Genomic DNA, 26,827 nt, shown 5'->3' with positions numbered 1-26,827 from the left:
GCATGGGGAGAGATTGCACCCAATTGGTCTCTTGTTCATGTCGTGCATGCTTTCTACCTTGAGTTTTGTGCAAAAAGTAGAGTTCTTTTGTTCTTAGGGACCTTCCGGCGCTCACTACGCGAGCATACAGTATCCGATTTGAGCAGCAGTGGTATCAGACTGAAGCTGGGATCGAGAGCTTCCAATCGCTACCCATCTTGTGTGAAGGCGGAGCTTCTAAAAAAATCGAGCTCTATAGTCAGTTTCATCGCGAACGGTCGATACGCGTGGATTCCTAGCAGTTAAGAACATCTGTCTACATCCTCTGATCGTGAAGGACCGGCCTAAGGAAGCAGAGGACCACTCCTACATCTTCTTCAACAAGTCGTTTTTTCTCAGACAAAACAGAGATAAGCTTCATATCTAATCTTCAAATTTTAAGCTAAAGCTTAAAACTAAGCTTTTAAAAAGCTTAGTATTTCAACTCGTTAAAATGGCGGCAGCAGCGGCAACTTTCCATGATTTTTGGTGGCTGAAAATGGCCCCCCCTAAAATTCGTGGTATGATGCCAGGAGGCATATTTTCACAGTGGATTTTGTGCCACGGTGGATTCCGTAAACTTTGTTTATCGGGGCTCATACATAAAGTGGATTCTTTATGCGAGAAGTCGATGGGGATGCCTATTCTTTTTGGGCGTTTCATTCATTTCGTGTGTACATGGGTGATTCCATAGTGGGTGATTCCGCAAAATACATTTTAAATTAATAAACGTTTATGGGTTTAGAGTGCACACTCGTGATAAATTAAGGTTAGGATTGATTTCTAACCAATTGATTTATTCATGTAGCTGAAGACAGCTAAGTATTCACTTTTATCAGTTTAATTGTATTATTTTACTAACGATTGTGTATGCTTCAGTTGATGTGTAGAGATAGCAGTAGTGGCGGAGGAAAGCGTTGAAGGATAGCGTGTATTCGAGTTATCACTTATATTTTGATGGGCGCATACCTTAGGCATGGCGCCTATATTTTGTCACGCCTATTTATTAAGGCGTTGTATATGTATTTATTATTTTGTATGCACATGGATGCACAATTATGATATTTGTATTTGGACATTATATTGGGCATGCCTGACTCTTTGGGCACCCGCCCATTAGCTTTATTTCTATTTGGCACTAAAGCAAACTCAAAAGCCAAAAGTGTGTTATTTTGTAATTTGGGCTATTATTTGAGCTTGAAGATGATTAATACATAAAATACATGCTTTGTGGAGCACTCACACAAGGCATGGGGGGAGATTGCACCCAATTGATCTCTTGTTCATGTCATGCATGCTTTCTACCTTGAGTTTTGTGCAAAAAGTAGAGTTCTTTTGTACTTGGGGACCTTCTGGCGCTCACTACGCGAGCATACAGCATCCGATCTGACAATCAGTGGTATCAGAGCGAAGCGGAGATCAAGAGCTTCCAATCGCTACTCATCTTGTCCGAAGGCGGAGCTCGTGGAACGATCGAGCTCTATAGTCAGTTTCATCACGAATGGTTGATATGGGTGGATTCTTGGCCGTCAAGAGCCTCTTTCTACAGCCGCTGATTATGAAGGACCGGCTTGAGGAAGCGGAAGACCACTCCTACATCTTCTTCAACAAGTCATTTTTTCTCAGACAAAACAAAGATAAGCTTCATATCTAATCTTCAAAGTTTAATCTAAAGCTTAAAACTAAGCTTTTAAAAAGCTTAGTATTTCAAATCGTTAAATCGGCGGCAGCAATGGCATCTTTCTGTGATTTTCGGCGGCTGAAAACGGCCCTCCCCCTAAAATTTGTCGTATGATGCCAGGAGGCATATTTCACGGTGCATTCCGTGCCACGGTGGATTCCATGAGGTTTTATGGTGGATTCCGTAAACTTTGTTTACCGGGGCTCATACACAAAGTGGATTCTTTGTGTGAGAAGTCGATGGGGATGCCTATCCTTTTCGAGTGCTTCATTAATTTAGTGTGTACATGGGTGATTCCATAGTGGGTGATTCTCCAAAATACATATTAAATTAATAAACGTTTATGAGTTTACAGTGCACACTCATGACAAATTAAGGTTAGGATTGATTTCTAACCAATTGATTTGTTTATGTAGCTGAAGACCGCTAGGTATTCACTTTTGTCGGTTTAATTGTATTATTTTACTAACGATTGTGAATGCTTCAATTGATGTGTAGAGATAGCAGCAGTGGTGGAGGAAAGCATTGGAGGATAGAGTGTATTCGAGTTATCACTCATATTTTGATGGGCGCTTACCTTAGGCATGGCGCCTATATTTTGTCACACCTATTTATTAAGGGTTGGATATTTATTTATTATTTTGTATGCGCATGGGCGCACGATTATGATATTTGTATTTGGACATTGTATTGGGTATGCCTGACTCTTTGGGCGCCTGCTCATTAGCTTTATTTTTATTTGGCACTAAAGCAAACTCAAAAGCCAAAAGCGTGCTATTTTGTAATTTGGGCCATTATTTGAGCTTGAAGATGATTAATACATAAAATACATGCTTTTGGAGCGCTCACACAAGGCATGGGGGGAGATTGCACCCAATTGGTCTTTTGTTCATGTTATGCATGCTTTCTACCTTGAGTTTTGTACAAAAAGTAGAGTTCTTTTGTTCTTGGGGACCTTCCGGCGCTCACTACTCGAGCATACAACATCCGATCTAAGCATGAGTGGTATCAAAGCGAAGCTGAGATCAAGAGCTTCCAATTGCTACCCATCTTGTGCGAAGGCGGAGCTCTTGGAACAATCGAGCTCTACGGTCAGTTTCATCGCGAACGGTCAATACGGGTGGATTCCTTGCCGTCAAGAACCTCTGTCTACAGTGTCTAATCGCGAACGACCCACCTGAGGAAGCGGAGGACTACTCCTACATCTTCTTTAACAAGTCGTTTTTTCTCAGATAAAACAGAGATAAGCTTCATATCTAATGTTCAAAGTTTAATCTAAAGCTTAAAACTAAGCTTTTAAAAAGCTTGGCATTTCAAATCGTTAAAACGGCGGCAGCAGCGACATCTTTTTGTGATTTTCGGCGGCTGAAAATGGGCCCCCCCTTAAATTCGTCGTATGATGCCAGGAGGCATATTTCATGGTGGATTCCTTGCCACGGTGGATTCCGTGAGGTTTTACGTTGGATTCCGTAAACTTTGTTTACCGGAGCTCGTACACAAAGTGGATTCGTTGTGCGAGAAGTTGATGGGGACACCTATCCTTTTTGGGTGTTTTGTTAATTTAGTGTGTACATGGGTGATTCCATAGCGGGTGATTCCGCAAAATACATATTAAATTAATAAACGTTTATGAGTTTAGAGGGTGCACTCATGATAAATTAAGGTTAGGATTGATTTCTAACCAATTGATTTATTTATGTAGCTGAAGACTGCTAGATATTCACTTTTGTCGGTTTAATTGTATTATTTTACTAACGATTGTGAATGCTTCAATTGATGTGTAGAGATAGCAGCAGTGGCGGAGGATAGCATTGGAGAATAGCGTGTATTCGAGTTATCACTTATATTTTGATGGGAGCATATCTTTAGGCATGGCGCCTTTATTTTGTCGCGCCTATTTATTAAGGCGTTGGATATTTATTTATTATTTTGTATGCGCATGGGCGCACGATTATGATATTTGTATTTGGACATTGTATTGGGTATGCCTGACTCTTTGCCGCCCGCCCATTAGCTTTATTTTTATTTGGCAGTAAATCAAACTCAAAAGCCAAAAGTGTGCTATTTTGTAATTTGGGCTATTATTTGAGCTTGAAGATGATTAATACATAAAATACATGCTTTGTGGAGCGCTCACACAAGGCATGGGGGGAGATTGCACCCAATTGATCTCTTGTTCATATCATGCATGCTTTCTACCTTGAGTTTTGTGGAAAAAGTAGAGTTCTTTTTCTTGGGGACCTTCCGACGCTCACTACGTGAGCATACAGCATCCGATCTGAGCACCAATAGGACCTTGTGAGTGAAATGGTAAATCAAATCCTATGAGGCAACATCTTATATCCAGTAATGTTTTTGGCATAAAGCACTCCTTCCAACTATATCCCAACATCATATGCATCCTACTTCACTTTTTAATTCACAATTTTATACTTTGTGTCAACCTTGTCTCTTTGTGCTCCTCAAAATAACTCAACTCATATTGCATATGTAGAATCTCACGTAAGTTGCCCATGAATATATGTGTGTATCACGTGGGTTCAAAATAATGTATTTTTAAAATATCATTCTTATACATTTTTTTACATACAGAAGGGTGTAATATAAATGGCTTATTTACAGATGAAATAGGAATAGGTTATGTTTTATTCATGCAAAAATCATAGATAGGATATTCATAAATAGGCCTTGAATGCACATGATGTAGAGGATATACATATAGTAACTTTCCTAGAGTGAAAAATACATAACTCTATTGACTAAAAATAATAATCATTTTGCTCTTTGGACTGCACGTGAGAGAGGTGTGTTATATTGATGGAACAAAAAGGGTACATGATGTTCTTGGTGAATTGAGAAAGGTGGGCATGATCTATATTCCTTTGGTATGTGGGATATAAGCCAACCTCAAAGTGGGATATAAGCTAAGAGACCTTGGCCAAAATACTTATGGATAAAAGGTTTATTTGAAATGTTGCACTAGACACAAGGCCATAGTGACAGTTGGTCATTGCATGTGGTCTCACCAATACACACAACTGCCTTGATTATTGTGAATATTGAGTGTAAATTCTTGCAAGATAAGCATAGGTTAATGCAACAAAGGGGAAGGGGGAAAGCATGCTTAACCAACCTTATGATTTGGTGGATGGGACAAAAGAGGGAAGGAGGAAAGCATGCTTTATTACATGCAATTGTGCTTTTGGCAACTTTTGCTGCAAAAGGGAGGGCCGCCTTCTTGACAAACAAACAACCATGATCAAGATCAAATCAAGATTCCCAAAAGGAAGAAGGGAGGATATAGTTGAGCAGGTCAACTTCATGGCTGCATGTAAACAAGGAGGGCATTGATGTTATGGGCATACATGAACAAGAAAATAGAGGAGATGAAAGGAAGTCAATGGAAGGAATCTATGGCAGCATGTTGACATGGGTGAAGAGGCGATGATGGTGTCCATGCTCAGGAGGAGGGACAGAATGGTTGGTAGAGGGTGGTATGAAGGAAGAAGGCCGTATGAAATCAGATGCTAAATTGCAAGAGAATCTCTTTGATCGTGAGAAATGGAGGTGCATAATCAAATGAGGGAGCACTAATTAGGGAGCCTAGAACTAGCTTCCATGGCAAGCAAATGATCAAGGAACGACCACAATACAAGAGCCAGCACATGTAGCCAAAGGGAGGTGTGAAGGAGTGGAAACCCATCATCATCTGCAAGGGGAGATCATCATTAAGAGAGATGCATAATCAAAGGAGGGAGCACTAATCAAGTAACCCAAAACTAGCTTCAACGGTAGGAAAATGATTAGGGAAGGACCACAATATAAGAGCTAGCATGTAGCCATAGGGAGGTGTGAAGGAGTGGGAACCCATCATCATCTGCAAGGGGAGCTCATCAATAAGAGATGATATATTGGCATTAGGAGTTCTCAATCGAAGGCATCAATTTAGGTGATAGCGAGGGTGACAACATCTAGAGTCAACCTAGACTTGGCATCCTTTGAATCTAACAATGGTCACTACACACTTTTGAAATTGTGTAACTCCATACAAACGCTGCCTATTGCTAAGAGAATCTTTGAACGCCTTAGCCAACATGAACTTGAAACTCATAAAATGATCAATGAATATGTGGTCCATTCCTTTAAACTTTCATGGTGGCCATGTAGAGGCCATGCGACTCTTTCACAACTTGAAATAATGCATTTCCTTCTCATATACCATTGTAGTTACGGATTATACTAAAATTGGAAAGGTAGTGGAGGCAATGAAGCTTTACAAGACCATGTAAAATGAAGGGATAGAGCATGATAAATATATATGTGTTGGCATGATCAAAGCTTGTGCATCCATAGTAGATTCCGAAATAGGCAAAACACTTCATGAGGCAACACATGAAAAGTTGTATGAATCACATGTCTATGTTGGTAATGCCCTCATTGGTTTGTATGGTAAGGACCTCCACACTACAGAAACTGAGGATGTTTTTAAGTTGCTTTGGTATATAGCAGGGGTACTTGTTCAGTGGAGCAGACCATGAATAGATCATCTATGAGATAGAGTTGTGATTTAAAGTTGGACAACCATGAAGTACATCTACAGTAGGATATAAAAGATATGAGAAAGAGACCCATGCTACATGGATTGCTGGTTGTTTAGTAGATGATTTAGAGGAGTGCCTCTTCAGCACTTTCTATCTCTATTCCATCTTATTCTTGCCCATTTATGTGGCAATATGCATAAAGGAAGTACTGTGAAAAAGCTTCATGCTTTATGGGATGCGTCGATCTAAAGAGTTTTGTGTTTTTATTTGTACATGTATGTTCAAAGTATTCTTTTACTTCATGTCCATTTGAAAAATAAAGCTACTACATATATAAACATGTGTTTTTTTATATACACAATAGGTTCAACAATATTGCATATACATGTTTATACAAAGTGTTTTTTACTTCATATCCAACTAAAAATTAAAGTTACTATATTTACAAACTTGTGTTTAATTTATATACAACACGCCTAGCAATATTGTGTTTCAACAAACTCTTGTTTTTTAAAGGATTTTCTAAACACTATTCTTCTTTGAAAGACACTTGTAGTTTTCCATTTGTGATTTCAAATGTGCCAAACATATAAAACATGCATAGCTTCTCCCTCATTTTAAGAATATGTTTATGTCTATGTTTTCTTTTTTTTATATTTACTTTTAGCTTCATTCTTAAATTTAATCTTATCTTCTGATTGCATTGTACACATATTGTGGAGGAAATACTAATCTCTTTCACAATTGAAACAAAGTTTTTTGTAAAATGTACCATGCAAATTCAGGCGCGCAGAGCGGACGATGGCAACAGCCACAATCTTTCACAGATTTGGATGTTTTTTACAATGCTTATGATATAGAGTACTAATGCCAATGACTTATGGGATAGGAGCGAGTGCCATAAGTGGGGGAAGATATTTCTAGAAGAGAGTTTATGAAGATATGCTCTGTATTTGGAGATCCAGCTCCTCCAAGGTGGATATGTCCTATAGGCCACAGACTCACGTTATGGTAGCAACTGACAAAAGTGACAATGCTGAGCTCCAGATAGGGCAATGTCGAGATCTTGTGCAATACAAAGAACCCTTGGAGGTGAAGGAATAAATCTCCAAAAGAGAGCTTGGAGAGATATGCCCTCTACAAATAGTTATGGAAGCTCAAAGGCAAGGATGTGCAGGCTGGCTATGGCTGCCACAAGGTGCTTTGAAGATGAAGTTGAAAAAGAATGAAGTCATACACTGATCCTGCTAGGTAGAGATTGAGAGGGACCAAGAGAAGCTAGAGAGGCAGTGCCATGCCTGACTAGGCTCTGATACCATGTTAAATATATGAGATCTAGAGCATGGTAGATATGGAAGCTATGGAGGTTGCAAAGAAAGTAGAAACTCATTAAGACATTGACCCTGATAAGACAAATTGTCACACAAGTGAATTAGGTTCCAAGATTGAGACTTGGACTCATAAACACAATCTTGTGTTTGAATAGTGACATAGACACTTTACTGGAAAGAAAAGAGTACTATCATTGCATTAGAAAAGAGTGCAAGTACAATGATTTATAGGAATTGAATGGTAGCACTTCTCCTACTGTGCATATTTGATTCTAGTCCGGAGTCCTCACTGCTCCTTAAAAGGGACTAAGGAAGGTGTGATTGCAAATATTTCAACATTTAGTCGGCCTTCACCGCTCTTGCTTTGCATCTATGGGCCCTGCAATTTATTGTTTTGGCATGTAGCCCAAGCCTTAGAGCCCTCCTGGTGATATCGAGCTTTTTCCTTAAGGACTCAATGGCCTCCTCTTCCTCAGATTGTGTGGCATCCAAGAGAGTGCAGAGAAAGGCGCATTATTGGGCTTCCAAAGTCACCTGTGGGGCCTCTAGCCCCTACTCTCTGCCAACACCGTGTCGGGCTAGTCAGCACGCTAATAAGGCGCTCACTTTTCCTTCACTCGTGTTCACCCATTCATTTACTTTTTTCTTCATTTCTTCTAGGATTTTGTTGTGCCTACAGGCTAACGCCCTTAGCTGCCTCTACTATTTCTTGATTTCTCTTTCTAAGCATTGTTTCTCTCCAAGCTTTGAGGCTAGCCTTTGTTCTGGATTTTCTATATGCTTTTGGTGCTGGTGGCTTCTCTCTTCTTCTACTGCTGCTAGCTCCTCTACGGCATCTCGAATCTTTTCATTTTCTTTTTGCAAATCTTTGTACATCGCCACCATCTCATTGAAATTCCATTGTAGAACTCATGAGGATGTGTGTTTTTGCCGCTAGTATTGCTTGCCACCTTTTATCTTTTCCTCCCTTGGCCTCGAGATTCTCCTTTAGCTCCTTGATCTCTCTTTGATACATGGCAACTGAACAGGTCCTCTCTAATTAAGAGGCCGCCATCATCTCCCTTTCAACCTCGAGCTCAACTATATGGCTATTTTCTTGTCTTCTTTTTTCTGCTCCAATTGTGACAATAGTTCCTGCATGTAGGCATCGTAGTTTGTGGACAATGGTAGTGCAGTGGGATCAGTGGCTGTAGATGCCTCTATCTTTGGCCTTTTGAGGTCCCGTCTGGATTTTGTATTTGCAGAAATTGCCTTTATTTTTGCTCTCGTCATCATAGGGGTTCTTACACTTGCACCTTGAGTTGCCTCTTTGTTGATGAGGAAGTGCACCCAAGCCATAAGATTATTGGCATCTACCGTGGTAGAGGAGTCTTGGGTGGGTGTAGTGACTAGGGTGGCGGGTAGTAGGACAAGTGGGATGGGGTTGATTAAACCCTTGCCCTTTCCCTCAACTCAGGTAAGTTATTCATGAATATATGTGTGCATCACCTAAGTTCAAAATAAGGTATTTTTAAAATACTATTTTTATAGATTTTTTACATACAAAAGAAGGGTGTAATATAAAGGGTTTATTTACAGATTAAATAGAAAAGGGTTATGTTTTATTCAGGAAAAATTCACAAATAAGGATATTTATAAATAGGCCTTGAACGCACGTGATGTAGAGGATATACATATAGTAACTTCCCCGAGTCCCTTGATCACTGGGGCTGGCAAGATTTTGGGTGTCTTGGAGTTGGTGCTTGGACCTTCGTGTCGGGGTGGGCTCATGGCTGTCAACTCTTCTTCTCTTGAAGGTGCTCCACTGAGAGGCGGCTAGCGAGGGCTATATCTTCTTCCTCCTTCTTCCTGAGCTCCACATCTTCTTCCTTAGTTCTTCTCTTTCTCTCCTCCTCAACCTTTATAGATTCCTCTTTTATTCTCTTTGCCTTGTTCCATTCTTCTTTATTTCTTTGTTATTTTGTGCTCATTTTAAGCTCTGTGTATTAGCTATATAAAGTTTGTCTATAGACAGCATCCCTGGGTGCTCACTTGATGCACTTCTGGGGTTCCACTTCTAGTGTCTCGTGTCTCTCTTCTCCTCTCTCTTCCTCCGTTACTCGTCTCCCTCACGCACTGTTCAACATGGTATCAGAGCGATGTTTCACAATTACGCAAAGGTCTACGTCTCAATAGTCAAAAGCACGTGAAGTGATGCATTGTTTCCTTTCTCTTCTCTCTCATGCTGTGAGCATCTCAGCATAACCGATTATATCCACACTCAAGATAAAGCAATTTAATGGCCCTTTATCTCCTTCGATTCCTTCATCTATTGTAATTCAAGATTGATGTAGCTCCTTCATTTATCTATAGTAATTCAGGAGTGATGTAGCTCCTTCAATGCCTACAAACATGCACTTGTATATTCAGGAGTGATTTAGCTCCTTTCAACTTTGTAATCATATATTTTCAATATTAATATAACAGTAGGGCTATATAGAGCTATGGGTTTTTCCCTTGAGCCCCCAAGGGTTTTTTCATCCACAGTTAGGGACTTTTATTTGAGCGGGGGTATTAGCTATACATAGTTTGTCTATATATAGCATCCATGGGTGCTCACTTGATGCACTTCTGGGGTTCCACTTCCGGTGTCTCATGTCTCTCTTCTCCTCTCTCTTCCTCTATTCCTCATCCCCCTCGCGCACTGTTCAACACTGTGTAGGTCTGTTTTCTCTTTCTTTCACCTCTCTTCTTTGGCCTTCTTTTGAAAAGTCTCTTTCTTTGATTTCATGGCCTTTCCTTGGCCAGATTGTGCTTCTCTCTCTCCTTTGTCCTCACTCATGGTCCTTTCGTTGGCTAATGCTTTTGTTGACATTCTATCATCTTCCTCACGAAGTCATTTAGGTTCACCTTGTCGAAGGGCAACAATGCTTTTGAGCATTGGGACATTGAATTTTTTCATCAATGTTTTATATCGTTGACTTGAGAATAGGACATGCACCATTTTTCCTAGATTTGGACCTCGGGGTGGTCGAGGATATTAGCTAGGCTGATGTTGTCGTTGGTGTGGACTATCACTTTGTCCATTCGCAACATGTTGTATACATCCCTTTTTTGGCTATCTCTCCACTTTGTTTCGTAGGCCGAGTCTTTCTGTACCAGCTCGGGGCTCAGCACGATTTCTACTTGGCAGGCCTCATTTTCTAGGTGCACCGTGACCGTGCCTCAGTTTATGTATAGGTCCGAAGGAATTCGCACACTTCTCATAGTCGATGGCTTGGCCAACCTTCTCCACATACTTTTGCAGCTTTCACTGCCTCACTTATTGCTTAATGGCTAGCTCCTCCATGACTAAGTCTTCTAAATTTAGGATATGCCTAAATTTGAATTGATTGTAAGCCCTCGTTTCCAACAAGAGGCTTTACTTGCTCCTCCCAGGGAAGTTTGCTGCTTTTCTCTTGACTTGCCATTATGGGTATGTGTCATAATGCCATAGTTCGCCATTAGTGTCCTTAAGGTACTTTCTTGCTGAAAGGTAAGTAGGAATTGATTATGCTTTCTTGGGAATAATAACATGCTTAAATATGAAAAGTGCATTTTTGCTCAAGCAATCCATTCATTCCAAAAATTTTACAACTTTTTCCTCAATTAGGAGTTGATTTTTATCCGCTCTCTTCTGCCCTTGGACATTGATGGATGTTTTATCCGTGCGTTTCATTTACCTTACCTATTTACATGTTTGATTTCACCTTGCCCTAGAAACCTTCCTAGGATTAAAGTTTGAGACATCAAGGGCATTCAGTATTGGCTTGCGGTGTTTTACTTTCTCATGAGACAAGCATAGAAGTTTGGATTATATTCTAGACTAGCATAGCGGTCCATGTCGAAAGGGTGGATGCCGACTTGAGTGATGTAGGTGAGAACATCCGTGATGAGGAAGTCACTGGAGTTGATCCTGCTAGCAATGTGTAACTCTTCCTTAGTTAGAATTTGGTCTAAATGCTATAGGAGGTGATCAGCCATTGTTTATGGGCCTGGTCTCGAGATATCTCAGCATTGGCGATCAATTCCTCTGTGAGTGTGGGGTTTCTTACCGTCATGAATTCGTATTCATCCCAGGTGCATGTCATGGAGTGGACATCGGATGCTATGGATGGATCAAGCAGACCTAGTTCCAAACACTCATAACTCTTAGCAATTAGGGTGAACATGGCATCCAAGCACTTGATGCAAGTGATTAGGTCATCTCCTATGTTATCAGCTAGGTCTTTAGCCAATGTGAGGATCGATCGTCGTTTGTAGGATAGCTTAAGACCTGCTGGTGGATAAGGTTTGATTGAACTGGATAATTTGGTAGCTCATGGTTGCAGCTTTGGTTACTCCTGAGAGTTTGGTTGGGCTTCTTGCATGATGGGTTTGGTTAGAGTTGGGGGTGCCACACTACTAGATGCTGGTGAGGTCTTAGGGACACTAGTCAGGCCGGGTTGAGGCAATGTGTGAAAAGCATGGTGGGGCTTTGGTCGATAGACTTGTTTAGTCTCTACCATCTTATGCATTTATTGCGGCTCTATGTGTTTCGTAGTTTGAGTCATTTTTGGTATTGGTGCCCTTTCTATCCCATGGTTTGGTGGAGTTAAGGTTGGGGGTGGCGTTGGAGTAGTGTCCTTGGCCATCTTGGCTTCAGGTAAATCCAAGTGTTCAAAACCCCTCATTAGACTCGATGGTGAGTTTCTCTACCACTAGCTTTGCAGACTATGATGGGGTCTTGCAATCCTTTTGCTGAAGGCTATAACTATCCGAACATTGCCAATGGCAAGGTGAATGCGTTGCAAGTAATAGTCGACATTGCAGTGTGCTTGTTTCTTGAATGTGCGTCCTAACAGCGATTCCTTACTAGAGCGGTCTTAGTGTTAGGCATCACATAGAAGATCATAGGTAGGCTTTCAGTCTTGATAGAGACCGTTATTCTACACTTCTCGAAGTGAATAGGACTGTCCTCCTCAAAATGGATTGAGTTTGGTGTTGGTGGGGTGTAGTTTTGGTTGACCAATGAGGGTCCAATGATCGTATATAAGGACCAATGAGTGCATCAAAGACATGTGTCTTCTGGGTAGTCACTAACAATCTTAGGTAGGCAAGTGCCACCACTTCCTCATCTTCATCTTCAATTTCCATGATGGTGGCCACTCATACCTTGATAGCGTTGGATTGTCTATGAGAGCTCCTTACCATCGTGCAGATTGGTGCTAGGGGCATGTAACTAGGCTTACCAATTGCCTTAGCAGCTTGCTCGTACTTCTCACTATCGGAGAATGGCATATCAATTGTGGCTAGCACATGTATCCAATGTCGCTCATCCTCAGGACAAGGGATGTACTTGGTGACTGGCCCATATGATTTCCCAATTTGCACATCACCCTTCAGTATAGTGGAGATGGCATCCAAGTCGATTGGTGTGGTCTTCCATATATCCATCTCTACTTTTACTACCTTTTTTCGATTTCCTAAGAAGATTAGATCATTACTCCATTCTTCTATGACTGGTGCATTGTGCATCCAAGGCCAACCTAATAGAATGTCATAGTCCACTCCCTTCATGAATATAAAGTTAATAGAGAATTGGTGTCCGATCGAACAGGTCAAGGTAGTCTGTGTGTCCAATTGCCAGAATCGGACAGGGTGGTTCGAAAGTCCAATTTTGAAAATCGGACGAGGTCATAGATCCGAGTGTCTGATCCTCAGGATGATCAGACGTATGGTAGTGGTTTGATGATTGGGGTGTCCAAGTCTAGTGTGTCCAACTGTGTGAGTCTAACTTTACTGAGTTCGATTGGACTTGTCAAGTTGGTTGTTTGAGTGTTGGCTGTCCTATTCTCAAACGGGTGTAGGGCATTTGAGCGTCTGATTCTGGAAATCAGACGCTTGTGGATCGTGTCTGATTCTGCTGGCATGCAAACAATGGCAATGAAAATCGCTATGCACCAACGATTTTGGGCCACATCCACAAGCAAGATTTTCCAAAATCTAAGGGTAGATACACAAAAAGGTTTCTACACACCTAATCCAAGAAAAAAACTCATGTGGTCGCCGATTCATTCGCTAGAAGCACCAAGTCTCTCACAAGCTCTCAATCTCTCTCTCTCTCTCTCTCTCTCTCTTGCAGAAACTGAAAATGAGGTCTCCCTTTGCTTCCCAGGGTCTTAAACCCTTGCTCGACTCAACCATAATCTACTCAGTCACTCCTCGTGCGATTCTAACACCTCTAAGCACTCTTTTTTTTCATTTTTCTCCATGTTTGGGCCTGTTTCACAGTAGAAACCCTAAAGTTTTTTCCTTTGATTTCTTGGTCCTATCCTACTCTAAATTTAACAAAAATCAAAACAAAATACTAAAATGATTCCTTATACTTGGCTAATCATAAAAAAACAAAAATACTTACTTGTTGCAAAGATTAAAAACCCAAAACCTCCTACATATCTCAAGCTCCAATTTCGGGATGAAACCCTTAGTTCATCACTCGATTTGAGGTGTGCAAGTGCTCAAGCTTGAATCTGTTGGTCTCGACAATGGAACCAAAATGTAGTGGGAGCACATGCTCGACCACCAAGACCCACGGACCGCTTATTGTTTCAAGTGTTTTAAGAGAACACCTATGGCTATCCCTCACCTAGCCAATGCACCTTTGATCCTATCGGGGTGTAGTGAGCTTACCTTGATGCCCAAAGGAGTTGCCTCCTTCCTCAAGCACACCAGTAGCTCCATGATTCGAGATACGAGCTCAAGCATCATCAAGCCTCCACCTCCAAGCTCCATCTTCCATAGCCGTGCGCGAGACAAGAGAAGAAAAGAGAATAGAAGAAGAGAGGAGATGATGGAGAGCTTCACCTCCAAGATCCCTCACCCTCACATACTCACTCTCTCACAATCTCACAGTCCCTCTTGCAAGCACACACAAGCAAGCAAGAAGAGAAGAGAAGAAGAGAAGAAGATGAGTCCACTTTTCCACACACCAAAGAATGAGCTCCTTATTCACTTTTTGACTTGATATACAAAACCCTAAATCCCTTTTGGGCGGTCATTCCCTTATCCCATTTTTACATGGCTGGCGGTGGCCTAGGCCCTCTTTTCCATTGTCCTAGCTTCCTTCCTACCACCCATTTACTTTTACAATTTGCACAAGAGGAATCCTGGCGCTCTTTTACAAAAAGTTTTGGAGGCTTATCACATTCAAAAAATGTGCTTTTACCTTTGCCTTAGCTTTTGAGGCCGCTCTTGCGCCTTCGGCCGTTTCCCTTCCTGCTTCTTCCATTGTGTCTGATTTCCTTTTAGGCCACCTCTTTTGGCTCCTGACTTGCGCCTTTCCACTTTTTTTGCTTTTTTCCACTTTTTCTTGTGCTGAGGTTAAGAGATGGATCTTGTCAAGAACTGACCTAAGAGGAGAGAGAGAAAAGAGAGAGAATTGCAAAAGAGAGTGTAGAGGAAAGAGAAAGACTAGAAATGGAAAGAGAAATACTGAAAAAAAATCGAGAGATGGCTTGCAACCACAAAGGGATAGGAGAGAAGCTTCAAAAGGTGAAAGGAAAAGTTGCAATGATTCAAAATGGTGCTTCTATAAGTATTCTTCACACCTTTTACACTTAGATCAATGTGACACTGAGTATTATTCAAATATTTCCCTTTATTACATTAGATTTCTCCTTACTTATAGTACTTAGTCTTCTTGTACTGTTTATTACATTTTCACTTATTGTACTTTTTAAATAGTTGTATCGTCATATAGATAATTGCAACTCATGGTCTGATAGGTCATTTTGGCCTTTTTGTAGTTGTTAATATATCATATCATTTCATTCCTCTCCATCGTGGAGAGACATTGTAGTTGATCTCTCTCTTTTCCATTAGTTTTTTCTAACAATGGTGGTGTAGTCAATCCTCTCCCTCTTCTCCTCAATCCTTTGTTCATGTGGATTTTGTTATACAAATGGTTATTTATTTATTTATATGGATTTTCTTTATCTATTTGCAACATGATAGTGACTTGTTATGTGGAGGTTCCATGTTAGCACTTATTGCATCATATCTAGTAGATAGATGTTAGGGAAGCAATGTGTTTCGTGCTATTGTGAGTAGATTATTGGGTAAAGTTACATGGCATTAATTTTTTGAGGAGCGTACTTTGATGTAAAGGAATAATTTATTATCGGACACTTTTCCATAGCACCAAAATATTGTATTTTTGGATGCTTTCTAGTGTAAAGATATTGTATATACATATACACAACTTATTTATTTGGATGTAACTTGTCTATAATGCCTTAGCTTATTATTTATTTGGATGTAACCTATTTGCAAGGTCTCATCAGCTGGCTTATTATTTTTATAAACCTTAGAATGGATTTATTTAATAGTAATTTGATATTCTTAGACAAAAGTATGGCATTCAAAGAAAGAAAGTTAAGCCCGAAAGGAGATGCTTTCAATGGCATTTGAGCACAAAAAGATGAATGTAGATCCATAAATTCATGCATGGGGGGAGATTGTATCTAATGATTGTGACATCTAATCTTTGTCTCAATTTCTCTTATTTATTCTCTCCTCAACCCTTCATTCATGTGACATGTCCCAAACTTATGGGAAATTTCCATATTTCCCAATATGGTGTTTGGTCTTTGATGATATAGATCAAGGTATAATTTAAATTTATGTTAAGCTATATATAAATTTCGACTAAAAACTCTCTCTCTCTCTCTCTCTCTCTCTCTCTCTCTCTCTCTCTCTCTCTCTCTCTCTCTCTCTCTCTCTCTCTCTCTCTCTCTCTCTCTCTCTCTCTTGGAATCACTAAAACATAAGAAATAAAAATACACTTTTATGACTTTTATGACGTCTATAAACTTTTTCCTTATATATTTATTAGTAACATTGTTCTATATAGAATACACATACTATATACAGAAATAAATAGAGGATATTTTAGTGCTTCTACTAGCAAGAAGATGCTTTTTCTAATAGTCATTTCACCTCTTCTTTATCCAAGTCATTGAGTTTGGATCTTTATATCACTATAGAGAGGAAGAAGCTGATTTAAAACTTTTTAAAGTTCATCTACTTCACAATCTCCATTGTGCTATCATAATAATAGTATAAGATTTTGAAAGTCTGAATGGTGAAAGTTGTAGATTTTTTTGAAAATATATGTTAGTTGTTTAGTGGGAGATGTGTTTATAAAAAGAAACTTTCCACCCATTTGAGATAAGGGTAAACTTGAAATTATATAGCTAGCTATTTGGGAACTCATTTCTTGTGTATTTAAAAAATAGTTTCCTAAACCTTTATATATTTCATAAATATCACTTTCTAGATTTTTATCTTTTTTAATAATTTTGTAAAATGTAATACTTAGTGTATTATCATTTATGATTTTTAGGTATTTGAATTTATATAATGGTGTTCTATAGATTTATTTGTAATTGGAAGCTGCTTTATTATGGTAGTTTTTCCATAGGTAAATGATGTGAGAAGGTAAATCTACATTTATTTGCCTTTGTGAAATTACACGTGTAACTATGTTTATGAGTTTGTATCAATTGAATATTAGAATGTTGTAATCTTGAATGGTAGCTAATCTTTTGATAAATGAAGTAACATATTTCTTAATTATTTTTGTTTTAGATTATTGATTCTTCAATATCTTATAATCGATGATTATGCTAATTATCTCTATTTTGAAATTCTGTTACAAAAAAGAAATCTTGCACTTGTCCAATTATTGATTTATTTTTTCAATTTAGAGTTGCAAAGCATTAAAAATTATGATTAAAATATTGGTACTTAGGATATGATCATATAAAATTATGGATATTTTGTTCTCTATTAGAATTTAAAAAGAGTTTCTTCTATTCAATCAAGCAATGGATCTCGAGAGTTGTTCAACATATGAAAAAGTAACAAAAAAAGTTGGTTATCTTAATTGCCTAATCATAGAATTTTTTTTTTTGCTTAATGATATTTTATAGTTTGGTGATACTTGAAAATTTTCAAAATCTCTAAATACAATACTCAATTTCAATATGTTTTTTATATTTGTAATATTTTGAACATCTTTAGATATTAGTTGTTTACCATTAAAAGCATCCTTACACATTCTTACCCATATTGAATCAATATTCTTTTTTGTTAATATTTTTAGTGCTTTTTTTGTATTTTCCAAAATGTCATTTATAATGTGAGATTTTCCATTTAGCTTGCTCATGATATGTATATATTGGTTTGGATTGAAATCTTTGCTCACAATTTAAAAAAGTGAAAAGTGTAATTCTTTACGATCTTAATCTTTAACATATCTAACGATTTATTATCTACACATGGTGCTACAAATCAATAGTAATTCTCATAATCTATAATTTCTTTAGATGTTAAAACATTATGTATTAGATTATCTATTTACATATTACTAATATCTTCATGTTCTTGAACACCATCATTGTTAAACTTCCTAAAGTTAATTTCTTTTCTATAATCTCTTTATTTTTTTAACATTTCAAAAATATTCTAATCAATCAATGTTGATACTTATTTTGTTCTCTTTATATATCTTTTTGGATAAAAATTCTTTTAAACCACACTTTACTTGTTTAGGTCAAACTTTACGTAACACATAAGTACTTTTATATTCCATTTTTATGTTATTCCTAGTAATAAACTTGATTTATCTTTTAAAAATATTGGTAAAATATATTGAATTTCATTTATATTGATAATACATTGATTTTTGATCTAGAAATACTGTTGCTTGTAACCAAGTTCACATATCTATATAAATCCCATTCGTAGTGCAATTAATCTCTCGTGCATTTTATTCAAAAATTTTAGTGTTTTAAATTTTTATTTAATTTCATATTATGTGGACAAAAACACTTTGGTATTTTCTTTTAAATCACATAACCATCTCTTTCACATATGTATTATTGTGTATTTTCATGAAAGTTTTTATTATAATGGATTTTTTTCATTATATTTAATACTTTTAATCATATTTATTCTAAAATGTATGGTGTCACAACAAGACTAGGGCAACGAGAGATTGGGTATCGCTATTAAGACTTTTTGAACATTCAAAAATGGTAAGTTATTGATAGCTTTGTCTAAGATAGACCATCTACGCTTGTCGTGCTGCCCACAGAGTATGGCTCGCGTCGAGACTTTTGGTTGGAAAATGAAGTAACTTTCAAAAGCTCCCCCAAAGAAGGGCCAACCATGCCATATGTTTTCGAAATTGGGATTTTTCGTTAAGCTTTAAAGACGATGTATAAACCCATTAATTTTTAATAATGTAGTAGATAGTGATAAATCATATATAATAAATGTAATGTGTGTTATAGCATGTATCATTTCGATTACGTATTGAATTGACCTTTCTACATAACTTAAGACAACCCTAACCTTGTGTCATGATTAAATAAGAAAGGGCTCGATACAATCAAAATAGTCGTATGAGGCCATCATTTTCATGTACAGTTTGGAAGCCAAGTTTATGTAGTAAAGCCTAAGATAAATGCATAGTTTTAGTTCTATTTCGTTGCATGAACAATATTTGGTGAGCTCGTTTAAATATGGAAACATAAGTTATTATGAAAGTGAGAATCAAATTAAACTATTACACTTGCATAAATATAGTTTTGGCAAATGTAGGACTCAAAAGCCCCACAGTGGAAGAGCCAAAAATTATTGATCCAAGAAAATACCATATTGTTGATTGTAACCAAGTTCACATATCTATATAAACCCTATTCATGGTGCAATTAATCTCTCTTCAATTTTATTAAAAAAATTTAGTATTTCAATTTTTAATTTAATTTCATATTATGTGGACAAAAAAACTTTGGTATTTTCTTTTAAATCACATAGCCATCTTGTTCACATATGTATTGTTGTATATTTTCATGAAATTGTTTATTATAATGGATTAATTTTTTTTCATTATATTTAATACTTTTAATCATATTCGATCTAAAATGTATGGTGTCACAACTTATACATCATAAATTTATAATATCTTGTTTTAGATATGTCTTGATGAGTTGTTTCATTAATGTACTTTGAAACTTATTAATATGTTTTATTTAGCTTTAAATTTTTTTTTCATATGTTATCATCACTAGTTTTATTTGCCTTAATGTATAGATGCTTATATTTAATGTAATTGTAATACAAGTATATATGTCTTTATATGGAAGCTGTGTCTTGTATTCTTCCTAATATCTTCTAAGAAGTACTCTTTCTTCAAGGCTTTCTTGAAGGCAAGCCAAGATGGACTCCAAGCATAAAGCTCATTGATGTGTGGCTTTAGGGAAGAAGTCATCAACCACACAAAATACTGGCTCATCATATGCACTAGCACACCAAAGAACTCCAGCTTTGATTCATAAAGTTTCAGATCGCTTCCATTGCCATGGGGTAGCTGCCCCAACCTCATACTACACATTCCCTTAAGCTGTATCTCTTGCAACATATGATGGTGGTGTTGATATAGTTGCATGTATGCATTAAAGGTGCATAAAAGCTACTTTAACTCATCACTAGAATATGATAAACCTATTGATAGAGGCGGTTCTCCCATCTTGCTAACAATCTGGATGTGGCTTTCACATGTTGAGCTCACCAATGATGTGGAAAGGCAATCGTGTTGAGCCACCAATCCACAAAGGATAAGAAGTGAGGCAAGATGAAAGAAGGAAGATATACGAATATAAGCAAGGAGTTACGCCTTTAGACCCAAGATATCATTTCAAGCAAAGCTCCATTCAATCAAAGTGTATTCATTCTCCTTGTAGCCTTGAAGTCATACTTTAGCAACACCTAGAAAACCCAAATAATTCCTACCACAAGGTAAAATCACGAGTAGTATTAGCACAAAACGCTTTAGATTGGCACATCCCTTAGACCATGAAGCTTTTTCGTAGTACTTCCTCTATGCATGTGGCTCATAAATGGACAAGAATAAGATGAAATAGAGTTGGAAGGCACTAAAGGCACTCCTATAAATCCTCTACTAAATCACCTATAATCCATGTAGTATGAGTTTCTTTATAGCATACTGTAGATGTACTTCATGGCTGTCCAACATTAAATAACAACTCTATTTCATAGATGATCTATTCATCTGGTCACATTCAACAAGTACTCTTGCCATAGACCAAAGCGACTTGAAAATATCCTGAGATTTTGTAGTGTGGAGGTTCTTACCATACAAACCAATGAGGGCATTATAAACATAGACATGTAATTCATACCAGTTTACATGTGTTGCCTCACGAAGTTTTCTCCCCATTTCCAAATCTACTAGGGCTGCACAAGCTTTGATTAGTTAGGCCAACATATATATACTCATGACTCTCAATCCCTTCATTTTACATGGTCACATAAAGGTTTATTGCCTCCAATACCTTTCCAATTTTAATTTAATTTGCAACTACAATGGTATATGAGAAGGTAGTGCATTCTTTCAAGTTGTGAAAAACCTAGATGGCCTCTACATGGCCAGCATAGAAGGTGAAGGAATTGACCATGTATTCACCGATCATTTTATGAGTTTCAAGTCCATGCTGCCTATGGCATTCAAAGAATCTCTTAGTAGCACGCAATGTTTGTATGGCATTTAACAATCTGAAAACTATGTAGTGGCCATTTTTCAGAAAAAAGGATGTAAAGTCTAGGCTGACACTCTAGAGGTTGTCACCATTTTCAGAAAGGATGCAAACTTTGGGCCGACACTCTAGAGGCTGTCTTTGATCAAGAACTCCTTCCAATGCTAATATATCATCTGTTAATGATGAGCTCCCCTCGCAGACGATGATGGGTTTCCACGTCTTCACACTGATGGGTTGTTCTTGTATTGTGGTCATTCTTCCTAATGATTTGCTTGACATGGAAGCTAGTACTATGCTCCCTAATTAACTAGTGCTCACTCCTTTGATTATGCACGCATGTTGACATACTGCCCTAGATTCTTGCTATTGACTCCCTTTCATCTCCTCAATTTTTTTGTTCCTATATGCCCATAGCATGAGTGTCCTTGTAACGTGCCTAGGTCGAGACATGTTTTAGTAGTCCATCAAGAGCCTGATCTAAAAGATGCCACATGGCACTCCTACAGAATATCACATGGTTTGTCGGTTAGCGACTCTCAAGTCTACTCCGCCATGAAACATATCGACCAACCCTATTCGGATCAACCTGAATCTTCTTGGGTTTCTAATGGTCAAGTCATTCTACAGCCTTCTAACGTTGGTCTTCAGACGATGATCTACTTTGCGCAGAGCATCTAAACCGAGGCAAACTCATATTGCACTTGGTTCAAAGAGAATGGGAAACGAGAGGGATACATCGCTCGACCTCTCTACCCGTAGGGTAAAGTCCCATCTCGGTCCCCTAAAAAGATTTGAGCCAAGGTTCTACCCTACATTATCTAAGGTCAATACGTCATCACGATTTGAATGTTGAGAAGCCTCCCAGTTCTCTAGGACCACCCTACTATAGGACGGACCCGTCACGGGTTTCGCCCACCCGCTTCCCTTGATAGCTGCATTCATATGGTGACACCATGGCATACCAATAACACATCACAACCCTTAAGTGGAGCAATGGAAAAACTCTTCACTGTCCACATATCCTTGTATATGCAACCAAAGCTTTACAATGAGTGGTGTGATAGGCTCTGTATGGCCTTTACATGCCATTCCAACTTTCTCGTGGATCCCATCTCATTCGATTTGATGCCTGGATGGTAACACATACAAGCAGCTTCCTTAATTAAGCCGTTAGTCACATGTTCCTTTACATAATTTTATGCACTGACACGAAAACAGATCATACAAATTCCTTGAAAGGAAACTTTATATTAAAATTTCAAGTGAGATACAAATCCCGTCCATGCGACAATTCTCGCAATTCGTAAGGATGCGTCTTATTTTCCTCCAATTTTCCTCCCTTGCACTAGTAACAATTTTCCTCCAATTTTCCACCTTGCACTAGTAAAAAGGCCTCAATATTCCTTCCCGAGTCATGTAGACCATCTGAGTAGGACCCTAGGCAGGGGGTTTATAGCTAGAGCCCCCCCTGGGCACTAAGCATCCTCCTGTGAATAGACGTTTCTATAGAGAGACCTCTCACGATGGGTTCGGTCCACATTCTCCATGTGGCTATCAAAAACCCCCTTGGATAGGGTTGGCAGCTAGTTGGGGGTTGCTCAACACGCCTTTCTGAGGTATTTCAACATGAATCAAATTTGAAAGATTTTCTTCTTATCAATTCCTTTGTTGGATGACTCTTTTTCTAAATAGGTGTTTCTAAGTACAAACACAAGCAGAAGTGCACAATATGTACTAGAAAACTCTTTGTTCTCTGCCGAAAGAAATTCCGATTTGATGCGATAGCATCTAGTCTCAGTTTTATCTCGTTATCGTCCAACATTTCTAGAGATAACCTAATTTAATTTCCTTATTGTTTTGAATGAAGGAGTATCCTTGCAAGCCCAAGATATTGTAGGTCTTACAAGATCCTCAAAAGCCTAGGACCTAATGCTTATAACCTTCAACTCCCTGAAAATGTTAAAGTTCACAATGTATTTCATATTATTCTACTAAAGAAATATGTGCCTAATCCTAGCCATGTACTGAGTGATCAACAAATTGTAATGCCTAGCCAAGGAGTCCTTGAGCTCTAGCCAAATAAAATCCTAGATACTAGGGAGAGACAATTGAGGAGTAGAACCCTTAGAGAATACCTTGTCCACCAGTCGAAGGATTATCCTGAAGAAGATGCTACATGGATAGATGAGAATGCTCTTCATCAACAATATCCACGGTTTCTCTCGAGATGAGGACATCTCGATGTCTAAGGGAAGGAGGATGTAATACTTTCACGCAATTAAAAATTAGTTGGTTAGTTCGAAAGTTAGTTAGTCAATTAATTAGTTAGTAAGGTTACTGAATAAAGTAAAAACTAACTAACATTAATAACTAACAGTTTTTATTTAATTAAAAATATAAAAAAATTGAGAGTCGTAATCCGACATTTTTACCGGATTCACAAGGACTGTAGCCACCCTTCACGGAAGTTACAGTGTGAATGAGAGTTATGAGTCATATTAATCACTAATGTTAATGTGAATAGTATGGATGGTCCAAAAATATTAGATTTTTGGACAAAACTAGCATATTTTAATTATTTTAGATATTATTTATTGTAAATATCCTAAAAAGATATGGAAATTTCTAAAACAGGACGTCATGTAAGAAAAGCAAGTGGCTTTTTTGGCTAGTTTTTAAGATTTAATGAAAAAAAAAGAATGATTGGGCAAAATCGCACGCGTTGCGATCACAGTTTTTAGGCAGAAAACATCACTTCGAATAGGGAGAAGAGAAAGGAGTGATCATGAAGATTTCTAATCAAGTGTCTTGGGGTTTTACCCCCCCTTTCGGAGCCAACAGAACTATCAGATTTGTGATTTGAGCATCAGACTGCATCTTAGAAGTTTCAGATCGCTCATTTTTCCAAGATTCCCTCCACAAAGAGCTCTTCTCAGCCACAACCCTTCTTCTCTTATTTAGCTATAAATATGAGGCATGGGGAGCAGTTAGAGAGGCACCAGGAGACCTTGAGAGGCTATGAGAGAGAGGTAGAGAGAGGGAGGTAGAAGGATACCCCTCCAAGAGATTGCGAGAAGGAGCTTGAGAGAGAGAGAGAGAGAGAGAGAGAGAGAGAGAGAGAGAGAGAGAGAGAGAGAGAGAGGAGTTACCCCGAGAGGCTGCAAGGGAGAGAGTTAGTTCAATTCCCCCTATCTCACTCTTCGACTAAGCCATCTTCTCTTATGCTCTCCCATCTCAAATCCATTCCTCTTTTATCTCTAGAATCCACTTGTAGAAGATGGCCCCCAAGCAAACGATCTCTCCAAATGCTGAAACTCCTATCGGAACCAATAGGACCGCGAACCAAGGGACCGCAACTATAAAAAATGCATCTCTTATGAATCAGGTACACCCCATTGTATTAGGGAAAAGAAATTGGGAGAAAAAAAATTTTACATTAATTATCGCAACTTAATTGAGCATGTTTTGAGATAATGAGCGTACACACTGTATCAAACTCCTCAGAAGACGTGCGCACTCTCTTTTTCCAAAAATACGTCACACGTGTGTTACATAACCCTTTTCCAAGTTAAAAAAAATTTCCGGTAAGTGAGAGTACGTCACACGTGTGTTATTAATACTTTGCCAAGAACATTGAGTCCATGCAAATTCACCGCCTTCGCCTTTCATCGCATTTCATCGCTACTCCACCTTTACCTTTGGTGTTCCTTCCAATCTCCAAGGATTTCACTGCTTCCCCAACAAAGGAAACCTTCGAGCATATTGTCATCTTTAGGCTGAGATTGTGAAGAACAAGCTAAAAAGAAGGTATGCTTTTGCATCTTGCTTTTCAATAACAGGCTCCATTCAATGCATTCTTTTGATACTTTTCCTTAATCCTTTATGTTATTATGAGCTTATGACCACTACAAAAGAATTTTTTCCACAATGGGAGCATTCCTTAATGTTGTGGAGATTTAAGAAAATCTTCAAACTTCTTCCCTAATTCTATGGATATTTTATGTAATCTTAAAAGATTTCCTTAGATCAAAGCTCTTTTTTCTTGGTTTTGTCAATTTTTATGCTATTCATGAGTTGTCCGGTGAAACGCGAAAATAAGGTGCTTCAAGCAGGTCTCCTGCCTTAAATTCGCGTTTCACTGGACACAATGGACAACAGGTCCGGTGAAACACGAAAAGAAGTAGGTGCAAGGAGGCGCCTTGCTTGACACTCGCATTTCACTAGACACGCTCGAGAAAAATTCAGTTGAAACGCGAAAACGCCATGCATCATGGATACCTCTTGTCTGGGACTCGCGTTTCACTGGACATGCTGGAGAAGAAGTAACATGTCTTTTTTTGGCAGATGGCTAGGACTAAGGCGACAGCAAGAAAAGAGAAGATTGATCCTAGGGATTTAGCATCAAAGATTCATCAGTCTTCAAAGCCTCAGAAGCTCTCTAGAAAGTCAAATCCAAGGAGAAAGTTTTCTCAAAATGTCAGGTGCCTAAGAGAGATTAGAAAGGCAGTAAATGCTCTTGACAATGCAATTTCAAAGTTGTCTTTTCAGAGGCTTGTCAGGGAAATTTGTGACAGATATAGTTTGGATAGTTTCAGATGGACAAGAACAGCTCTTAATTGTATACAAGAAGCCAGAGAGGATTTTTTAGTTGAGTTTTTTCAAGATGCCTACATTTGTGCTGCTCATGCTCATAGACTCACACTCATGGACAAGGACATGGTAGTTCTTAGGAGGCTAGGATATAGATTTTCAAAGGTCCTTGAGCCAATTCCCCTCAATGATATGAAGACATTTAATATCCTTAATGTGCCCCCAACTAGGAGAAAGAAAGATGATTCTGGTCTTAGGGTTGAGGATGTCACCCATGAGAAGGATACAAGGCAACATGAAAAAGAGGAGAAAACTAAAGAGAAACAACAGATAAATGGAGAGAGTATAGGAGGCAAAGGGTTGAAGAAAGGGAAATAGAGCAACTAGAGTCCTTTGAAAATGAGTTAGCCACCCTTCTTGAAGCAGCTAATCCAAAAGGATTTAGTGTGTTTTGTTTCTTACCTGGTGACTTAGGCAAAAGAACTGAGGTTATCTCCTTTGATGCTGCATGTGTTCAGATTCTTAAGGATAAAAAAAGAGAAGTAAATGACAGTGTTATTCTTGTTGGCCTAAGGTATGTCCATCCATAATTACTTATACTTTTTGATATTTTTTTAACAATAAGATTTTTCTTGTTTATACTCACTATTTCTATGCCTTTTCTAGGTGTATAATGCATGAGTTTCCTTTGGATATACAACAAAAAATTGAGGTTCTTGATCCATCTATCTCATTCTTTATGAGGAATGAGCTTGATACAAGTTTTATTGAGCACTGGCTCAATTTGATTGACTTCGATACTTTGGAGCTCCTTATAATTCCATATAATGAAAAGTAAGTGATTCAATATTCTATTAGAGTTTTTGAGTTTTTATCCTACTAATTTGTTGAGATATGATTGCTTTTAGTTCTCATTGGAGCTTGATCGCAATAGACCTTGTGGATAAGCAATGCTTTTTAATCAACTCTATGAAAGGAAGCCATGGAAATGCTAAATTGTAAGTCATATTATCCAAGGGCTCCTTGATATTTTAATTCTTT

Source organism: Lygodium microphyllum, chromosome 12 (genome assembly GCF_053477565.2).
Source record: "Lygodium microphyllum isolate KBCC chromosome 12, Lygodium_microphyllum_v1.1.10, whole genome shotgun sequence".
NCBI classification, from domain to species: Eukaryota; Viridiplantae; Streptophyta; class Polypodiopsida; order Schizaeales; family Lygodiaceae; genus Lygodium; species Lygodium microphyllum.
This window is presented reverse-complemented; position numbering follows the sequence as displayed.